The sequence below is a fragment of the Vicugna pacos genome, chromosome 33 (assembly GCF_048564905.1).
Source record: "Vicugna pacos chromosome 33, VicPac4, whole genome shotgun sequence".
Classification (NCBI taxonomy): domain Eukaryota; kingdom Metazoa; phylum Chordata; class Mammalia; order Artiodactyla; family Camelidae; genus Vicugna; species Vicugna pacos.
The window spans coordinates 18037971-18058533 of NC_133019.1; the positions used below are offsets into that span (position 1 = coordinate 18037971).

The 20563-nt window shown below is 39.3% G+C and overlaps 1 pseudogene; it reads right to left on the minus strand.

Moving 5' to 3' along the window:
* Positions 1–959: 959 nt before the first annotated feature.
* Positions 960–14241, minus strand: LOC107034869 (mitochondrial inner membrane protease subunit 1 pseudogene; annotated as a pseudogene).
* Between the last annotated feature and the right edge of the window lie 6322 nt (positions 14242–20563).

Below are 20563 nucleotides of genomic sequence, written 5' to 3' on the forward strand. Positions count from 1 at the left end.
TCTTCAGGTCACTCTCAGCATGTGGCTTACCTCATGGATTTTCCCCTTCCTTCCTTCCTTCCTTCCTTCCTTCCTTCCTTCCTTCCTTCCTTCCTTCCTTCCTTCCCCTCCCTCCCTCCCTCCCTCCCTTCCTTCCTTCCTTCCTTCCTTCCTTCCTTCCTTCCTTCCTTCCTTCCTTCCCCTCCCTCCCTCCCTCCCTTCCTTCCTTCCTTCCTTCCTTCCTTCCTTCCTTCCTTCCCCCCCTCCCTTCCTTCCTTCCTTCCTTCCTTCCTTCCTTCCTTCCTTCCTTCCTCCCTTCCTTTTCTTCCTTCCTTCCTCTTTCTTTCTTTCTTTCTTCCCACAATTCTTCATTAGAAAAATGTTTTCCCCACTAATTTGGGATAGCATTTTCATCATATTACTAACTGTTTATTCTATTTCTGGATCTGGGTTGTTGTGTTTTTCTGGCAATCTTTTCTGTGTCAATATTATACAGCTTTATAAAATATTTAGACTATATTTTTATTTTTTGGTTTGAACTAGTCCCATTCTGCCTCACCCACATCATTGCTCCTCTTTTTCAGGATTTGCTTAGTTGCTTTAACTTTGGACATTTTTTCTGTTAAAAAATGAAAATCAGTTTTTCTAATTTAAGACACGAAATAGCTCACTCATTTTCAATTGATTTATGTTAGCTTTCTTTAGACTTGCTCCCCAAATTTGGCAGTACTTGGTGAGTTTAAGTTAATTTTTGAGGGAGGAGTTATTAGGTTTATTCATTTATTTATTTTTAGAGGAGGTACTGGGGATTGAACCAGAACCTCCTGCATGCTAAGCACATGCTCTACCACTTGAGCTATACCTCCTCCCCACTTTTTTTTTTAGTAATAAATATTTTATTAGTAAGTGTATGATTTCAGTGGCAATAATAAATTCACTTGAACAGGGGACAATAAGCAGGTCAAAAGAATAAACGCTTGCTAGTCATTATAAAATCTGTGGCCATTAAGGCCTTCAGGTGGAAATCCAACGTCACTCAGAGGCCAAATCTTAAAGAAGATACATTCTCTTATTAGTCCGCAGGGAATAGGTCCACAACACCTGCAATCTGCAGTGACCTGCAGATTATCACCTTCTCACCAAAGTGATCCGCTGGCACATAACTATGGCTTTTTAAAGAAGTCTGATGGACTATTGCTGCAGCTTTTGCCTCCTTTCAAACCAATGACTCTTTTACCAACGTTTAATTTTGAATCACTTGGATTACCTTTTTGAGTGTCATAAAGATGTCGATTAAGATTGTCTGCAAACAGAGCATCTAAATGTTGAGTTGTAGGCAGCACTAATGGTCCAGAATACCTGATGATGCTACCAACATGCTCAAAAGAACAGCGAGCCATACAGTCATATCAAACAGCATAGCCAACAAGTGGGAAGGTTGTTCCCAGAACACCATGAAGCAGAGTTCTATGTAGATTTTGCCATGACTGACCATAAGTCTATTGTAATCATAATTGTACAATACATTCAATTTTTATGGTAGTAGAGCAGGGCTTCTAGAAAAACCCATCTAAAGCATGTCTCAAAGCATATATGGTTGATCCACAGTTTCAGGATTCCTCTGGTCCCAAAGAAACCCAGGAGGCTGTCACCCCAGGACTCAGGTGGTCCTTTCTCACTTGAGCCCCGGAGAAGGGGTTTTGAGGCCCGTCATCCACAATGCTCTGACCACAACAGCTCTGGAAGGTGAGGCATGTGCCCAAGGGAAAAGAGAGTAATTGCAGGGAGCAGGCATGCTCCTTGCTGGGTGGCCTGTAAGGTGGCTGATAGACCGCAGGGCCATCAGTAGCCTGCCTGGCCTCACTCCCCTCCGTGCTTTCAGGGTTCCAGGCCACACCTCCTACTCACTTACAGGCATAATTCATTTTGTAGATTATCTCTGGTGAAATTCTGTTATCTTCCTGGCTTTCCTGTGCCCTTGAGATGCTATTGGATATGTTTCCCCATCCTTCAGGTGATGAACACCCAAAAAAGGGAAACATACCTTAAATATAATTGGGAAGATAAATCTATTACAAACAATAATATAATACAAAAGCAAACATAAAAAATTTTTTGTCTTATCTTTGCTGCTGTACATTGGTGATAGCAATAGATGATGAGATGGCTCTAACAGTATTGACTCATGCATTATTTTATAATTCCTTGTCCCTATTGCTTAAGTGAATCCCTTACTGAAATGAATTCACATACCGGCAGTCACCTTTCAGCTGCTCAACCTGGCACCTTGACTGTCTTTCTGAGGATTACCCTTTAACCATTCCTACCAAATGAGATTTAGATTTTGAATGTTATATATTTACCTTATTTTTAAAACTTTTTTTCTTTTAAAATGTATACATTTTAATGTATCCTGTAAGGAATTAAGAATGGGGTCCTAGGCACAGGGAACTATATTCAATATCTTGTAACAACCTTTACTGAAAAGGAATATGAAAATGGATATATGTATATATATATGCATGACTGGGACATTATACTGTACTCCAGAAATTGACACATTGTAATTGACTATACTTCAATTAAAAAAAGAAGAATGATTCAACACCCATTTATGATAAAAACTCTCACCAGAGTGGGTATAGATGGAACATATCTCAACATAATAAAAGCTATATATGACAAACCTACAGCCAGCATAGTACTCAATGGTGAAAAACTCAAAAGCTTTCCACTAAAATCTGGGACAAGACAAGGATGCCCACTATCACCACTCCTATTCAACATAGTCTTGGAAGTCCTAGCCACAGCAATCAGGCAAGAGAGAGAAATCAAAGGAATCCAAACTGGAAAAGAACAGGTAAAAGTGTCACTATATGCTGATGACATGTTACTATATATAGAAAACCCTAAAAGGGCCACACAAAAACTACGAGAAATAATCAAAGAATTCAGCAAGGCAGCAGGTTACAAGATTAACGTTCAAAAATCAGTTACATTTCTTTACACTAACGATGAATCAACAGAAAAAGAAAGTAAAGAAACAATCCCCTTTAAAATAGCACTCAAAGTAATAAAATACCTAGGAATAAATCTAACCAAGGAGGTGAAAGAATTATACACAGAAAGCTATAAATCATTGATGAAGGAAATTAAAGAAGACTTTAAAAACTGGAAAGATATCCTATGCTCTTGGATTGGAAGAATCAATATTGTTAAAATGGTCACACTGCCCAAGGCAATCTACAGATTTAATGCAATCTCTATCAAATTACCCAGGACATATTTCACAGAACTAGAACAAATCATAATAAAATTTATATGGAACCATCAAAGACCTAGAATTGCCAAAGCATTACTGAAGAGAAAGAAAGAGGCTGGAGGAATAACTCTCCCAGACTTTAGACAATACTATAGAGCTACAGTCATCAAGACAGCATGGTATTGGTACAAAAACAGACATATAGACCAATGGAACAGAATAGAGTCCAGAAATGAACCCACAAAATTTTGGTGAACTAATCTTTGACAAAGAAAGCAAGAATATACAATGGAATAAAGACAGTCTCTTCAGCAAATGGTGTTGGGAAAAATGGACAGCAGCATGTAAAGCAGTGAAGCTAGAACACTCCCTTACACCATACACAAAAATAAACTCAAAATGGATCAAAGACTTAAACATAAGACAAGATACAATAAACCTCCTAGAAGAAAATATAGGCAAAACACTACCTGACATACATCTCAAAAATGTTCTCCTAGAACAGTCTATACAAGCAATAGAAATAAAAGCAAGAATAAACAAATGGGACCTAATGAAACTTACAAGCTTCTGCACAGCAAAGCAAACCATAAGTAAAAGAAATAAGCAACCTACGGAATGGGAGAAAATTTTTGCAGATGAGACTGACAAAGGCTTGATCTCCAGAGTATATAAGCAGCTCATATGACTTAATAAGAAACAACCAAACAACCCAATCCAAAAATGGACAAAAGACCTAAACAAGCAATCCTCTAAGGAAGACATACAAATGATCAATAGGCACATGAAAAAATGCTCCATATCACTAATTATCAGAGAAATGCAAATCAAAACTACAATGAGGTATCACCTCACACCAGTCAGAATGGCCATCATTCAAAAATCCACAAATGACAAATGCTGGAGAGGCTGTGGAGAAAGGGGAACCCTCCTACGCTGCTGGTGGGAATGCAATTTGGTGCAGCCACTGTGGAAAGCAGTATGGAGATTCCTCAAAAGACTAGGAATAGACTTACCGTATGACCCAGGAATCCCACTCCTGGGCTTATATCCAGAAGGAACCCTACTTCAAAATGACACCTGCACCCCAATGTTCATAGCAGCACTATTTACAATAGCCAAAACAGGGAAACACCCTAAATGTCCATCAACGGATGACTGGATAAAGAGGTGGTATATTTATACAATGGAATACTACTCAGCCATAAAAACCGACAACATAACACCATTTGCAGCAACATGGATGCTCCTGGAGAATGTCATTCTAAGTGAAGTAAGCCAGAAAGAGAGAGAAAAATACCATATGAGATCGCTCATATGTGGAATCTAAAACAAAACAAAACCAAACCAAACCAAAAACAAACAAACAAACAAAGCATAAATACAAAACAGAAACAGATTCACAGACATAGAATACAAACTTGTGGTTGCCAAGGGGGCGGAGGGTGGGAAGGGATAGATGGGATTTCAAAATTGTAGAATAGATAAACAATATTATACTGTATAGCACAGGGAAATATACACAAGATCTTATGGTAGCTCACAGAGAAAAAAATGTGACAATGAATATATATGTTATGTATAACTGAAAAATTGTGCTCTACACTGGAATTTGACACAACATTGTAAAATGATTATAAATCAATAAAAAATGTTAAAAAAAGAATGAGATCTTAGTTTAGAACATTTCTATTTCTTTCTGACATTTAGTAAGCTGTTAGAGAAGACTGATGGGGGTAGCTTACTGTCTTCATGTTACAGCAGTTATTTAGTGAATTGAATGAGAATACATTAAGCTTATTTTTAGAATGTTCCTTCTTATAAATGTATCATGTACGTCACAGAGACTTAGCAGTCCCACTAATGTGGGAAGTAAGTCAGATATCACTCGCTGTGCAGGGTCAGGCTTAAATGAAACTTCAAGAAGGAAGTAGGGGACCACTAAAGAAAACTCCAACTGACTCAAGTAGTGGTATTTATAAACCTCTGAGTCAATTATGATTCAGCACTAAAGCACAGTGCTAAGGACACTGGTTAAAGAGACAGTGGCATGCAATTAAAGCCGGGGCCACTTGTGGTTCTTATTTGTGGGTGGTTAGGCAGAACATTTGGTAAAAGACCCTTGTCACTTAAGGGTCATTTGTGTAATTCTCCACAAACTTGAGAAGCAAATTTAAATCTCCTCCCAACTGCTTTCTTAAAAATAGTACAAAGAGGGGAGAAAAAGGCATCTTGTGTAAGTTCTTTAGAAAATAAAATTTGGAGTCTAATTAGGTTAAATAAACACCACTAGCATTTCTTGAGTACGTTATAACCAGATACATTACAAGCATGTGGTATTTGTCTTAAAAAACCCGTTCTACGAATGCTGAGGCTGAGACTTTGAGAGGTAAGAAGCTTGCTGAAAGTAACACAGCTAATACAAAATTTCCGGTCAAGATTCCGACTCAGATCCTGGCTGTCAGACAGATCAAATTTCCCTACACAGTGCTGTCTCCTGTGGAGGAAAAAGGGTAACACCATGTCAAAGGAGCCAAACTTCCAAAGTCGACCTGGGTTAAAAGGAAACTGCCTAAAATGTTTAATCACTCAATGATGGAGAGAACATCAGGAATCATTTGGAAATTTTGGAAGGTAAAAATCATGATGTAAATGAGGACAATGCTTCTCTGTCTTTGGCTTGATATTGGTAAAATTATAACCTTCCATTTTCACTCTTTCCTCTTTTGAATTTTGAAGACAGATTCAGGGCAACTGTGTCATATTTGTGGTGATTGCTGTGTGTGTACCTGACAGTTTTTCTTTTCGGATGACACTGAATGGTGACGGGTTTCCCCGGATGGTGTATGGGGGGAATCAAGCTTATGACACCAGCTGGCAATGTTGGACAGCGCCATCAGTTCGGCAATGCTTGGCCATGCTGCGTGTTCTTCAGCTCCCCCAGGGCTGGGCTCTGTATTATGTAGCCCCCATCCCTTAATTCCCTCTGGCTCCTTGCATAACTGGACCATTTCTTTTGCTAGTCAAGATGCATTTGCAAAGAGTGAGCAGTGACTGCAGGAATGTATCCTAAATGGATCATCCTTAGAGGTTCAGAGAGGAAGCCATAGAGAACCGAGGTCCCCACATATTTGAATTCACAGAGCTCTGCATCTTATATCCATCCATCCATCACATTATTAGGAGTGGTCATAGGGTTTCAACCTTTCATGTTTCAGATAAGAACACTAAAAAAATTCCTGCCATTGCTATCATCACAAGAGAAAGGCCAGTGTAAGCCATAAGGAGTTAGGATATAATATCAGGATAAAGAACAACTGTTTAAAGGAATAGATTTAGCTTCACTAAAAACTCACTCTATTGTATTTGTCTCAGTCGAATAGTTTTTGCCTCAGTCTCATGGAAACCAAGTCACGGGTCAGCACTGCCTGGGGACCATGGCCAGACAATTGCTGAATGTGGAGCATTTGAAGGACAGACATTAGTCCTAGAACTTTGGCTCACTCACAAGACCTGAAGGAAATCTTGGGAAAAAAAATGTGCCCTAAGAAAAGAAGCCCAGAACAGGGTCTTGGACATAATGTGTGCTCCAAAAAATGTTGTTTTTGAAACTGAAGAGGGATGAATGTTTGCCAGGTGCCGGGATTGAATCTAGGGCGTGGCTGGCAGAGGGGGAGGGGACAGAGGGGACTACAGGTCTTCCCCTCAGGACGTCCACATTTTCTTACCCCATAGGTGGAAAGTGTGAGGGGTGGGGCCACAGTGTGAGGCTCAGATGGTCCTGTTGTTGGTCCACAGTGGAAGGACCAGCCCGAGGCCTTGCTGCAATGGCCGGGATGGAATATTCTCTCAGAGTGGGTCCTGGGGGAACCTTCATGGGGCTCTCTGCCTGGTGGCCCTGTGATCCTCTTGCTGGGTTCACTTTGGCCTGAGGCAGTCAGTGCAGTGTGTTAAGGGGATCACCAACTTTCAAAACAAGCAGACCCATTGAAATCTTTATAATTAAACTTGACATCTGCAGGTACACTTCTCCTAAGATTAACTGCACCTAAGATCTACAGCAAAGCATAAACATGGCCACCTACACGAAACACAAGAATCAATACAAATATAAACGTGATATGATAAAAGTAATTCATAAAATAAGTCACTACAAACTTAAAGTTTATGTATCATTGCTAAAAAAGATTTCTAATGATATTTGCTTCATACAGTTAGCTTTTTAGATACTTGGTACATACAGATTTGTGACTGTTAACACCCTTTTCATAAATGGTGCACTTATGTTTTATAACCTTCCTCTTGTCCTGATAAGTGCTTTTAATCTTAAATGCTGTTTTGCGAATTATAACTGTATTGCTGTCTTTCCTTCTTTCCTTTGCTTGAAAAATATTTTTTCTTGATATTTGTTTGCCTATTTCTTTTTAACATTAAAAAAAACACCTTTGTTTTCAGTGTGTTCTGAAAAGATACATCTGCTTTTTAAAATCTAATCTGACAGTCTTTGCCATTGAAAGATGCATCCAGTCCATTTACATTTAGTTGAAAACAGGTATATTTGATTTTTATTTCTTTCATTTTACCTCATGTGTATTATTTATATTCCTTTGTTTTTTCCTACTTCTCTCCCTTTAATTTTGGTGGGCTGTTCAAAGTACTATTAATTCTCTACACTTTCCTTATTAGATTTGGAGATTCTATCACAGATCCCCCCTCTTCTTGATATTACTCTCCCATTTTGTTCATTTCTGTTGAATCACTTCTTTCTCTGTTATTAATATGATAACAAGGTACCAACCATATCTCTCCATCAAAGTGTTTTATTTTCTTGCTGTCCACTTCCACTTTTATAATGCTTTCATTTCCCTACTTGTATCTCAGATGAAACCTTATGGAAACTTTTACTTCCCTTTTCTATTTTGTGCCTTCCTCCCTTCCCGAGGATTCATGAGATAATTTAATACTTTTAGACATTTTTAGGTTTTCCCCTGTAGGATGTTGCTTCTCTTTATATGATCATTGGTTAGCACTTATATGACAAATTCCCAGGCATTCTATCAGTTTCAGTTTAGGTTTAAATATACACATATCTAAGTGGAAAATTGTACACACATTCAAACACACATACATATACAGAGACAAATATTCATGCTGCTTCCTCACCTCCTTGTGCCCTGCTGGGGACTTTGTTTTAATTAATATTTTGTTGTCTTAAAGTCCCTCCTGAAGCATTTCTTTAGGTATGTGGGTGACATGAGTCCTGGATCCCCATGTATTTGCCAGCACCCTTCTCTCACACTAATGAGGGGTGGCTCTCTCAGCAGGGGGTAGAATTTGGGGTTGGCATCCTCTTTCCTGAGCACTCCATGGGTATAATTCTTCCATCTTCTTCTGTCTAGGACACCAGTCCAATCTATGTTGGTCCTTTCCTTTGTACGTAACACAGTTTTTATGTGTGACAGCCTATGCATTTCTTTAATGCTTGACTTTAAGAATTCTGCCAGGATATGCCCAAGCAGGGTTTTTATCTTTTTGTTTTTAAATTTTCCCTCATTCATTATGCCTGGAACTCTACGAGCACTTTAAATTTGCAGATTTGAGTCCTTCTTCAAACAAGGGGAATTTTCTTCTATTATTTCTTGAATTAATGCATTCCTACATCTGTTCCTTTTTCCCTCCCTTGGAACTTTTATTGTTCATTTGTTGGATTTCTGCATCTGCTCTCTAAGCCCTTTTTAAAGAAAATTTCTCTTGTGATTTCCATTTCTTTGTGTTTTTACTTTTGCTTGATCATATGAGCCCAAATTCAATCCCCAACAGAAAATAGCAGCTCTTTCAGTTCCTCTGTGGAATTTGTAAAGTTAAAAAAGAAAAACAAGAAAAAACTCTTTGAATTCTGGAGTCTTTGTTCCCTCCTCTTCATATTGGGACTGCATTTCTTTGAGTGATAGTGTTATTACTATTTCTTAATCTCATTCAAAAAATCAAAGTTGTCATCTTTCTTCTCCAGCAGTCCTAGTCTACAGAGAGGTGCCAGTGTGGGGCATTCTGCTTGTTTTTCCCTCTTAGTTTCTGGGTCCTGTGCTATTGTTACTTTCTCTTTTCCCCTGTGTGGCTCCCATCACCCTTGGGATATTAACTGAGCGGTTGAGGAGGCTCTTGAATGATGGCAACATATGTGGAAGCAGTAATCTGTGCTCCATTGAACTGGTGATAGACCTCCTGGCAAGCAGCCAGTCCTTGCTCATGGGAAGTTCAGTGCACGTGTCACTGGTCAGAAGGTCCTCCTGGACAACTCTGCTCCAAGCAGTGACTCAGGGATCCAGGTCCCTTCCATCTAGTGGATCTTTAATCATTTGGGACATTTCCATGATCTTCTGTGGGATCTAGTAAATATAGTAAGTTATACACATTTTAGAAGGTGAGGAGTGCTTTTAAAATAGAGCAGGATAAAGCATGTGGATGGATGTATTGGGAATAAGGATGGGAGCACAAGTGTGGCTTCAATAGGTATGGTCAGAGTGGGCTTTGTTAGGAAGGTGACAGTTGAGAAAGCTATCAGAGAGTGTGAATACATGAGGATGACTGGGGTGAGAGCATCCTAGGCAGAAGGAATCACCAGTGCAAAGGCACCAAAGTGAGAGCAAGTCTGGAGCCCTGGAGGAGCAGCAAACAGTGGGGCTGGAGGGCAGCAGAGTGAATATAGAGGAGAGCATTAGGAGATCAGGTTAGAGAGGTCCTGGAGGCCTGAGCAGTTAAGAGGTGACTGCAATAATACAGTAAGAGTTGGTGGCTGGCTCTATGGTGGTAGCAGTGGAGGGGGTGGTGGTGGTGGTATAATGTAAATTAGTCAAATTTTAGATGTGGTTTAAAGGTGAATTCAACAGGATTTCCTGATTTGTTTGAGGGACAATGTAAGACAAAGAAAGGGATTAAGGATTTTATTTATTTAAGCAACATTTATGTAGACTTACTATGTGTAGGCATTTGACAAATACTAGCTCATTTAATCTTCATACCACCCTTAAGATATATTATTATCTCATTTTTCAGATTAAGAAACTGAAGCACAGAGAAGTTAAGTAATTTTCCCAAAGCCACACAGCTAGTGTCATATATAGGATCTGAACCCTGGCAAGATAGCGGCAGAATCTATGATGTTAACCATCATTGTTCTGCCCTTCTTGTGGGAATTCTGACAGTCCCTGAGAAGGTCAATTCCAATGAAACCATAAGGCATTAGGGAAATAATCACAGAATGGGTCTCTGTACCCACTGGGGCCATGAGAGGCTGAGGCCAAAATTACATTTATCACCTGAATTCCATAAGTCCCCATTTGGTCTAGCAGGCCACAGTGGCATTTTGGGTTCCCAGGAATGAGTGTCAACTCAGAGCCAGTCTTCAGCAATTCCAGAAAAGTTTGGGTATTTCCATTTCCATGGTGCACAGTCACCATGGTAATGACCACATGCCCTTTGAGGAAGACTGGAAGGAAGATTTATGGTACTTGTGGCACTGGGTACTTCCTCAAAGGCATCTGTGACATATTACTAGGAACCTTTTACACTTGGGAAAAGGAAAAAAAAAAGCTGAGGAAATTAGACACAGATTCTGAGACCTTTGGCTTGATTAAGTGGAAGGATGGATACTGTTGACTGAGATGAGAAAGATTACTGGTGATCCAAATTTGATGGTGGCAAGGAGATCATGCATTCAGTCTTGGACACATTAATTTTGAAATATTTTTAAGACATTCAAGTGGTGTTGCTGAGTAGATGGTTGGATGGATGAGCCAAGATTTCAGAGGAGAGATCCAGCAGGGGACTATGAATTTAGCAGCCATCAACATACAGGTGGCATTGAAAGCCATGAGATCTCAAGAGAGAGAGTGGAGAAATAAGAGAGGTTCCAGAACCAAGCACTGGCCTTGGAGAGGAAGATAAACCAGTAGGGGAGGCAGCCAATGTATAGCCATGAATTCCAAATGAAGAAAACACTTTCAAGAAATTGAGTGTGGTCACCTGTAGCAGATGTTGCTGGTATGTCCAGTGGGATGAGGACTGAGCCTTGACCTTGGATCCAGCAACATGGAGATCATTAAAGAGCCCAGAAAAGCAGTTTGGGGGAGTGGCGGGGACAAAAGTCTAATGAGTGTGGTAACAGAATTGGAGAAAATAGTCAATAGTCAAATCTTTCAAGAAGTTTTGCTGCAAAGGAGAAAAGAGAATTGGGCAGAAGCTGAAGGGGGAAAGTGGAGCCCAGAGAGGACATTTGTATAAGATGATAAAAATAAAAGTATGTTTATATGTGCTGAAAATGATTCCACCCATAGACAAGGAAAAATGGATGATATGGGGCCAGAAAAGAGAACATTCCTGGAGTGGTGTGTTTGAATAGGTGAAGGGCTATTTAATTAACATATGAATCAAACCATAAGCTCTGAACCACAGAGATTTACCCTAATTCCCCACTCTTCTGCCTTATTCTTTCTTCCTTCCTTCTTTTCTTTCTTTCTTCCTTCCTTCTTTTTTCTTTCTTTCTTTCTTTCTTTCTTTCTTTCTTTCTTTCTTTCTTTCTTTCTTTCTTTCTTTCTTTCTTTCTTCCTTCCTTCCTTCCTTCCTTCCTTCCTTCCTTCCTTCCTTCCTTCCTTCCTTCCTTCCTTTCTTTCTTTCTTTCTTTCTTTCTTTCTTTCTTTCTTTCTTTCTTTCTTTCTTTCTTTCTTTCTTTCTTTCTTTCTTTCTTTCTCTTTCTCTCTCTCTCTTCCTTCCTACCTTCCTTCCTTCTTTTCTTTTCTTTTCTCTTCTCTTCTTTTCTTTTCTTTTCCTTCATCTTCTTTCATATTTAGCTGGTCATCATTGCCAAATCTTTGTAAGAGTAATATGTCCTTACAACCAGTATGGAGAGGAACCTCCACTCTTAGTCTTATGTTTACATAGATGCAGACCCACTTTATACTTGGGACTCCGTAGTATGCATCCTGAGAATGCCATTTACTATTGCTCCTAATGGGAAGAGGAGCCTCGGAGGGGCAGTCACTGACTTTTAAGGTCTAGAGGAAGGTTTTGTTCCTTTTCTCACAGTATGTTGGTCGCACCGTCCACCTCCGTGTACACTTATCTTGGTCCTGAATGTGCACATGGTGTTTCACAGGGAGAGACCATAGTTTCTATCTTCCATTTAAAGCACCACCACAGAGCCTTCAGCCAGCAGCCCCCACTGTTCACTATTGTCATTTGCCTTTTAGTATCTTTGATGTTTTGTCATTTTTTTCATTTTCTGTCAGATTATCTATTAATTTATGTTAACTAAATATTACATTATTAACAATTCTTTAATCTTCTAGTTATTATACTTAGAAATCAAGACCCTTATGGTTATTGGGGAAAAGGGTATGGGAAGGGATAAATCTGGGAGTTGGAAATTTGCAAATGATAGCCGTAATGTATAAAAATAGATAAAAAACAAATTTCTTCTATAGAGCACAGGGAACTATATTCAATATCTTGTATTAACCTTTAATGAAAAGGAATATGAAAGCAAATATATGTGTATATATACATGACTGGGACATTATGCTGTACACCAGAAACTGACACATTGTAACTGACTATACTTCAATTTAAGAAAAAAAGGAAAGAAATCATGACCCTGCCAGATAGTTTTTAGCTTAAGAAAATTGAAAAATGGAAACTTTTGAACACAAATAGTTACAAGGTTTTTTCCTTTTATTTTTCCCGAAGGGAACATATTTTTTTCATATTATCTGTAATGCCATGCAAAGGTTGATTCCTGGTGGACGTAAAGTTGAAATATTCCAACTGTGGCGCAGTAGGCCCCACAGTACAATTGTCTGAGGTTTAATGACAGAGAAGGAATATTAGATTCTGAAAAATTATCTCCTGTTGGCTCTTGTCTGCTGTTATTCTGATTATTCAATCTCCTTATGAATCTAATTCTTAATTGGGTAGCTTCTAAATTCAAGCCATGAGGGTGCATTTTGTGCATGGTTGTGCTGTCACTGCAGGAGGTGGCACTGCTGTGCCCGGGCACAGCCGAGGATCATCTGAGGGAAGTGAGGACACTGTCACATGTGGTCCCTTGTGCTTGCTGAGCAGTCATATCAGTGCTACGCGTTGAGATGTCACCCTTCTTCTCCAGGTGATGCCTTGGCTGGGGAGGCATCATGCTTTCTTCACCTCCTTCTCTGCGGTCCCCAGCACAGTGTCTGCCTCGACATAGAGGCATCCAAGAAATATTTGTCAAATAAACAAATAAATATATCATGTGATTAATCAACCATAAACCTGGTCATCAATTTCTGCCTGAAAGTAGCTTGCAGTTTAAGAGACAGGAAGGTAGTATGTTGTTTCAGCTTCCCTGTAATGAGCTCTGTTGATCGTCCACTCCAATCCCACCCTCAACAATTTTACTCAAATTATCCTTTTTGTAGGTTTAGTGTTTTGGATCCTCTTTTTTTTTTCTATGACTCTCAATTTGAGTCAGGTTGCAAAGATGTAAGATCTAGTTTAGTGTCTAAAAAGCTTTTGGCCCAAATCGTTCTCATTTTCCACTTTACAGCCTTCTTCACTTTCTGTGACTGTGGACTGCTGTCCCTCACTTCAAAGCCTTTGTACACACCTGCCCCTCTGCCTGGGGTGTCCTTCCTCTACCTGTCCACCCGAAAAATGCCTGGCTAGTGAGGTTGAGAGTATTAGTGTAAGAGGCTATTGTTGGAACCAGATGTTTTGGTTCAACCAGAAGTTTTGGTAGGTGATTTTGATCTCACCTATCTCTTGTGTGATTAGGTAAGATTCTTAACTTCTTGGCTGTCAGCTATTTTGCCTTGTAAAATGTGGGTAAAGCTGACATCGATGGACTGTTGTGAAGATGCAGTGGGATAGTATTTAAACATGGCACAGTTGTAGGCCTTTATCCCGTGCTCAGTAGCAGCAGCTGCTCTGACCACCACCAGCACCACCAGCACCACCATCATCTTCATCGTCCTTCAAACAGCAGTGTATTGATGCTCTTTTCCAGCATGGCTTCCGAGACTCTGGGCGGCATTGGATACTCCCTTTCATGCATCCTTGTAGCATTTTTTTTTTCACATCCAGAGCTCAGTGCATTGTATTGTCTTTGTTCCTTTTCTTGTCATCTCTCTACAAGGCCATGCCACTTATTGGCAGTAAGGAACCTTCTTATTAATCATTAGATCTCTAGTGCCTAACATCTAACACTGGACCTGCCACCTAAGATGGGCTCGTTCAATGTGTTTTGAATGAATACAGGAATAAAGTCAACTTTTACTTAAGGTGTAAATTTGGTACTCACCATGTATCTGAAAAAGTAGCATGAAAATGACAGAGCCAAGTCTGGAAGACTGAGTATGAGCGTGACAATAGCAAACATGGAGACTCAGTGGGACTATGTTGTTTGTAAACGTTATATGCAATTATAGTAAATTGGCACTGCTTCAGTCATCAGTATAGAAGGTAAGTTTATGCTCATTTATAGCACTTGGAATATTTGGAATATTACTTTAAGTAATTGCAAAACTTTTAGTTGTATTTTTTTTAACATATTATTGGATATGTCCTCTTCCTCTTCCCCTTCCTCTTCTCCTTCTCCTTCTTCTTCTTTTTCCTCTTCTTTCTTCTTCTTCATTTTTTTTTTGTGAGATGGCTTTTTGGTTAAGGATGCATTCCCTCTTCAAAATATTATGTCTGAGCGACTGCAACTGCTTTAAACTTGTTTTGTTTTATTACAAGATTTTAAGGCACTTTTTTTTTTTTAAGAAAAATGGAATCTGCCTGCCTTTCACTATATTTGCAGTCATCACTCAGCAGTGACCAGCTCTGCAAAACTTGAGGATAAGGAGACAAGTATGAGAGATGCCAGTTTGAATCTTTTTCTCTTGATGGCGCTCCCTAATGACTCACAACACTTTCTGCATTTTCTTCTCACCTTTGAGAGACTAAAAGCTCATACTGGGAGTTGGGGGTTGGGGGAAATTGACTCTCAGCTGCTGTTTCAGTAATTTCTGTTGCTTTTGTGGGAATTAATTGGAAATACCTAAGTGGTTAGAAAGTTTACCACTCATCCCTGCATTCATTACAGAAACCCAGATTTCTGGGATGCCTGGGCTCAAATTTGCTTGAAAGTATCTCAAAAGGAAGCACATGTCTTCAGCTCTGAAGGCCCAAGTACGTGGTGACTTGGGAGGCCATTGCTGGTAGAAAGAACACAGGCTTTGGAGTCAAGGAGGTCTGCAGATGTAAACTCAGCTCTGCCACTCAGCTAGTGTATTCATTTTTCTAAGCCTTCATTTCCTGATCTTACATCTAGATAATTAAGTATCTACTTGTAAGGAGTTCTGGTGATGAGTGAATGGGATGATATCCATTCAGCAGCTAGCGTAGATCCTGGCCCATTGTTCAATTTCAATATAAAAGGAAGAGATTGGGTTAAAAAAAAAAGAAAGATGGAAAGAAAACTTACAAATTAAAGACACTGCGGACACAGCAACTAACTGCAGTGTATGGGGCTTACTGGGGTCAAACTACTGGGAAATATGTTGGGAAATTTAAATGCTCAATGAACATTCAATGATATTAAGGAATTATTAATTTTTAAAGATATGATAATAGTATTGTTATGTATAAAAATAAATAAGCTTTGAGAAATACATACTGAAATATTTAGGAGTAAAACAAAAAAATTGCATGTAAACATTCTCATGATATAAAGTTGTACCTGTACACTGCTGTTTTTTTTAAAATTCAAGCCTGTATATATAGAGACAAATAAAATTTGCAAGCAAATAAAAGAATTACTGCACATGTGCACTGGGATAAATTAAATGCCAGGCAAGGTTTAAGCACATCTGCTCTGTTCCTACTCTTGCTGGAATTAATGATCAGGTGGGAGAAAGTAATCTCACGCCATGATATTTCACTGTGGGTATTTTGGGTGGGTTTTTTTTTTTTTTGGTATGAGTCCTTCTTTTCTGACATTATGAAATAAATGCAAGCAACTCTTAGATATTGTGATTCGTATTTAAAATAACAATTATCACTATTCCCCTTTGAAGCCTCTAGATTTGTTTACTTTTTGACCATCCTGAGATTGCAAGGTGAGCTGTCAAGAAATAAACAAATTTTCAAAACTACTTGCCTGTGGAAGACAGGACCTTATTGATTCTGTACAACCAGAACAAAAAAAGAGAGAAAATACTATGGATGCTAAGTCTGGTATAAATCTAAGTACACTCAAATACAAGATTGTGTATTTATCTGTGACATGATATTTGTTATTTTTATTGACTGACTATAATAACCAGTTACACACTTGGGTGGAAAGTGTCTAGCAGGAGAGGAGAGGGCATAAGTAGGGTTGCATTCCTCTGTGAAATGATCTCACTAAATTATCTTTCCCAGTAGTCAAGGATAACTGAGGTTGGAGACCCCGTTGCCTGCCCTCCCGTTCTCAGTGATGATCAACCCCTATATTTTATAGAGAAAAGTGAAGTTAATGGACATTTCTCTCTGTATTCTGTGCTGGTACGTCTTAATGCACTCTCATCAGCACCATCTCTTCACCAGCTTTGGAGCAAGATGGTCTCTTTCCATCAGTCTCTCTGTTGTTCTACATTTGCTGTTCACTGGGACTTGAAAAAGAACTTTTTGACATTGTGGTAAAATATGCATAACATAAAACTTACCATCTTGATTTTTTTCTTTAGTTTTTGACATACTACTTTTTTTAAATTGTCTTTTTTTTTCTTGAGGGGGTAATTAGATTTATTCATTTATTTATTTTTAGAGGAGATACTGGGGATTGAACCCAGAACCTCGCGCATGCTAAGCATATGCTTTACCTCTTGAGCTATGCCCTCCCTTCCTATCTTGACTATTTTTAAAGGTACAGCTCAGAAGTGTTACGTCCATTCACAGAACACTTTTCATCTTGCAAAGCTGAAATTCTATACTCAGTAATAACAATGACTCCCTATTTCCTGAAAGAGTAGTTCAAATTTACTTTCCTTGCTTTTTTATCTCTTCTTCACTCACTACAACCAAGATGCTCTTTGTTTACTGTACTATTGTCCACCGCCTGCTAGCAAACTCTGTTTTTCTTTGTAGCATTTCACACTGCTCCTCCATAAAAATAATGCTGTCCTGGTTCCACTCCTGTCTCACTAAATGTTCCTGCTCTGTTTCCACTGCTAAGTGTGGCTTCATGTTCCCTTGCTGAACATTCTGTAAATGTTGTTATTTGTTGGGTTCTTTGTGCCCTTGGCTTTCATCCCAGTCTACACCCATCTTGGGGAATCTCACCCACCCCCATGACTTCAGTTTTGAAGTTTCCTACATCTATATAAACCTCCTACCCAGGCCTCTTGCCTGAGCTTTAGGCTCAGCAAGATTTATTTTATTACTGCTTTGTGCCAGACACTCTTCTAGCACTAAATTTTCAGAGATAAACAAGAGAGACATGGACAACCTAGGTTGCTGCCAAAGAAGCTCTGCCTATTATAATGATGACAACTTACTTTTTTTTTTTTTTTACTTAGAATCAGATTCTAAAGCCATTCATTCTTCTCTTGGCTTCTGTGATGCCACACTATCTTTTTTTTTTTTAAATCATATTAATATTTCCTTCTCAACATTCAGAGCTGGTTCTTGGATAATCTCCAGTTACACAATCTCCCTGGTGACCCACCCAGTCCCAGAGCTTTAGAAGCACTACGTGGAGGTGACTTGCAAATCTTTATCTACAGCTCTGTCCTCTCCTTGGAACTCCAGGCATGTACCCCTACTTGCCACCTTGTCCTCTCCACTTGGAGGCAATTGTTATTTCTCATGGTCTAATAGAAATCCCCATTTTCCTCTCTCAAATCTGCTCATTTCTCAATAAACATTTCCACACATTGCATGCGCCAAGCTTTCAGCAGTGTTCGTTGACTCAACCTTTTCTCTTGTTCCCTGTATTTAATTCACCATCAAGTCCCTTTTAACTCCACACGCAAACATACCCCAATTCCATCTGCTTCTCTCCATCTCTCCAGCCATCACCTAGTCCACCCTGATCTCTGCTATGTGGTTGACAGCAGTGACTTTCTGACTTCTTTCTGTACCTATTCCTGTCTACCTTCTAAAAAGCAGTCAGTGATTATTTAAAAATAAACACCTGCCGTATACCTTGCCTGCCTAAAACAATGCAGTGACTTCCTATGGCCCTTCAAATGAAACCCAAACCTGTTGTCATATGGCCTTTGAATTCTATTCTAGGTCTACCTACTAAACCTACCTGCTTACCCCTCACCTCCTTGTTGTTACTCGCTGGGCACATTGACCCTCTTCCCAGTCCCAGAACTGGCTAAGACTTTTTCACCTCACTACCAGCTGTTCCTTAGCCTAGAATGCTTAACCCCCCTAATCATAGACTGACCAATTTTTCTTGTCATTCAGATTCTGCTCAGAGAGATCTTTCTTAGTCATGCAATTTAAAGTATCCATCCAACATTTTCTCTTATGTCAACCTATTTTCAGTTTTGTACAATGCTTAACATTAAATTGGTTTTTTTGTTTGTTTGTTTATCTATTCACTTGTCTGGTTATTGTCTATTGCCTCTGCTAGAATGCTCTGTGAGAGCAGAGATCTTGTCTCTTCGGTTCACTGGTGTATTCCGAGAGTTTAGACAGTATCTGTCGCTTAAAAGGTATTTTAAAAATGTTTGAATGAATGAATGAAATGTCTCCTGACCCCAAATTCAATCTGTAACAACTAAATCAGTCTATAAACAACTGCCAGATTAAGTGCTCAAAAACATCTATTTCACCAAGTCGCTTCCTATCTAAAACACTCCAGAGATGCTACTTTGCCAAGAGGATATAATCCAAACTGCTCAGCACAGCGCACAAGACCCCGCGATCTGGTCTCCGCTTGCCTCTCTGGTCTCATTTCTCATGGAGCCCCGCTCTGTGCCCAGTGACCGGCTAGAGGCCTGATGACCACCATGTTCAAGGCGTCATGCTTTCTCATGCTCCTGTGTCTTTGATCCATTTCTTCTAAATATCTGGACTGCCCTTTCCCCTCATGACCCCTCTCACTCTAATCCCCTTATTTACTCAGTTTTTAAGATACAGCTCAAGTCAGGAAGCCGTTCTGACCCCCTATTATCCCAAACTCCAGTCTTTTCTTCTGTCGATGATACTTGTTTCCATTTTTCTGCTGTAACACTTCACGGCTCCCATTTGCTTTCATGTCTGTCTCTCTGCTTGGACTCTAAACTCCATGATGGCAGGCATAGTGTTATATATCGTATCATATTATATATCATAGTGTATATATAATTTTATTTCCTGATATGACTCATGGTTGGCGGTTGCAGAGATGTTAGTTGACTGACTCACTGAGCGTATAGATCAAATTATTTTACTTGTCATAAAAATGCAAGGAACTTGAGAATGCCTGACATCACTTGCCATTAGGGTTGACAGATGCTACTCATTATGTTGTGTTTACTGTAGCTTGGGCCCCAAGGCATGATAATTCAGATGAGTGAAGATGAATGTTTTCAAACTCTCGAGAAAGATGTGCTCTGGGAGAACAGAGTCAATCTATCACCTACCACCAATACTTAGATCATCACAGGGGAAATGAATGAGGCTGGCGAGAATTTGAAATACTTAAGGAAAAGTTGATTAAAGAAGGCTTCATGAATGATTAATTATACAATTTAATGTCTGTGGGAGAGAGTTTTACTGACATTTAAATAAATGCCAACAAAACAAGCTGCAATTAAGCATTTGCAATGGCAAATAAAGCATCAGCCATGGCAAATAAAGCATCATCAAGGTATTTGTTCTGAATCATGGTTATATAAAAATGGTGTGTGCAGCTCTGAAGTCAATGTTCATGTTAGGTGTGACTCATTGACTGAAGTCTTGCATTATGGACACTTTTGTTTTTACCTAATAATTGCAAGTCCTTGTATGCAAAGGGGAGTGTACTTCAGCCCCTTTCCCTGGGATCCCAGCCCTTCTTCAGTCTGCTTTCTGGTTTCCAATTATCTCTGCTTTTATTAACAACTTTTCATTAAGTCTCTAGTAAACTTTTTTTAAAAATTTTTTTGGGGGGGTAGGTAATTAGGCTGGTTTATTTATTTAATTTATGGAGGTACTGGGGATTGAACCCAGGACCCCATGCACGCCAAGCGTGTGCTTTATCAATGAGCTAGACCCTCCTCCCCTTCCAGTGCCCTTCTGATGAACATATCCAGTGGCTCCAGCTTACCTGAGTCTTTGACGTATTTAATT